Source organism: Cynocephalus volans, chromosome 6 (genome assembly GCF_027409185.1).
Source record: "Cynocephalus volans isolate mCynVol1 chromosome 6, mCynVol1.pri, whole genome shotgun sequence".
NCBI classification, from domain to species: Eukaryota; Metazoa; Chordata; class Mammalia; order Dermoptera; family Cynocephalidae; genus Cynocephalus; species Cynocephalus volans.
The window spans coordinates 89,012,959-89,015,057 of NC_084465.1; positions in this window are offsets into that span (position 1 = coordinate 89,012,959).

The window sequence follows — 2,099 nt, forward strand, 5'->3', positions numbered from 1 at the left end:
TTTTTCCAGTCAATTTACAGACATTTAGGACATTATGGACATTTAGGTTTTCATTTTGTTTGATATTTTTTTTTCAAAAACACTGCATTGTGAATATTCATTTATGTATGAATATTTTTGCATGTGTTCCACTGATTTTTTTAGGCTGAGTTCCCAGAGGTGAAATGGTTGACTTAAAGAATATAAACAATTTTATATTTTGATTCATGGCCAGATTATCTTTCAGAAATACTGAAATAGCTCACATCCCTACAAACAGTATTTAGTTCCTAGTCCTCATGATCCTTGTGATCAGTGGATATTACCATTAAAGAATAAAGAATTCAAGAATTTAGCATTCTCAAGTCAAAAATATGGTATCTTGTTTTTATTTGCACTTATTAATAGTGAGGTTAAATGTTAAAATAGATTATTGACCTTTTATCAAAAACATTTTATTTTTAATTGTGGTAAGAAACACATAAAATTTACCATCTTACTATTGTTAAGTGTACAGTTCACTAATGTTAAGTATATTCCCATTATTGTGCAACAGATCTCTAGATCTTTTTCTTTGCTCAGAACTGAAACTGTACCCAGTCAACAGGAACACTGCATTTTCCCCTTCCCCCAGCCTCTGGCCACCACCGTTTCACTTTCTGTTTCTATGAATTTGGCTACTATAAAAACCTCATATAATTGGAATCATAAAAGATTTGTCTTTTTGTGAATGGATTATTTCATTTAGCATTATGTCTTTAAGGTTCATCTGTGTTGTAGCCTGTGTCAGAATCTCCTTTTTAAGGCTTGATAATATTCCACTGTGTGTATATACCACATTTTTTTTTTTTTCCCATTTATTCATCAGTGGACACTTGGTTGCTTCCAGTTCCTGGCTATTGTGAATAATGTGGCTATGAACATAGGGGATGAACGAATATCTGTTCAAGTTCCTGCTTTCAGTTCTTTTGGATATATATATATCGAGAAGTGGGATTGCTGGATTATGTGGTAGTTCTGTTTTTAATTTCTTGAGGGACTGCTGTACTGTTTTGCACAGCAGCTGCACCGTTTCACATTCCCACTAGCAGTGCACGAAGGTTCTATTTTCTCCACATACTCGCCCACGCTTGTTTTTTTCTGTTTTGTTGTCGTTGTTTGATAGTAGCCATCCTAATGGGTGTGAGGTGATTTCTCACTGGGGTTTTGATTTACATTTCTCTGATGATTAGTGATGTTGAGCATGTTTTCATATGCTTGTTGGCCGTTTGTATACAGGATGAGCATCCTGAATCCAAAAATCTGAATTGCTTCAAAATCTGAAACTTTTTGAACACATGACACTCAAAGGAAATGCTCATTGGAGCATCTTGGATTTTGGATTTGAGGTGGTCAGCTGGTAAGTATATATAATACAGATATTCCAAAATCTGAAAAAAAAATCTGAAATACTTCTGGTCCTAAGCATTTCAGATAAGGGATGCTCAATCTGTATCATCTATGGGGAAATGTCTGTCAGGTCTCTTTGCCATTTTTAAATTGGGTTATTTTGTTTTTGTTGTTGAGTTTGACCTTGTCAAAATACAAAGTTACAACGAATTTAGTTAAAAAAATATATAATTGGATTTTATTAGTGATTCATGAATTGGATGGCATTACATGGAAAGATTTAGAAAAGGCACTCCTATGAGCCGAGCAGAGAAGTTTGGCTTTATAGGCAATAAAGGGCTGAAGAAAGCAGAAACAGGGAACAAAATGGATTGGTCATTTCAAACTTACTTTCCTTATAGGGTTAAACCAAAGGGGGCTTCCTTATCTTGCTGGTTCAGGTAAAGTTGGCCCCTTCTGATTGGTTGCTGTGTATCTCCTGTTTTCTGGAAATCTGGCCCATTTCAGAGTTCAGTTTGATTACTTGGCTCTTAGCATGAGTGCCTCCATCCTGGTTTGGTCTGGTCTGTTGGGCCTAGTCCAGGAGCTCAGTCCCAATCAATGGCCTCCCGTAAACTTTCTTTAATGACAATTTTTTTGTTTCTGTTTTGTGAATTGATTATTGATAACCTTTGCTGCCTTTTCTACAGGAGTACTCTTTGGTACAGATTTGTAAGAGCTTTTTTATAAAT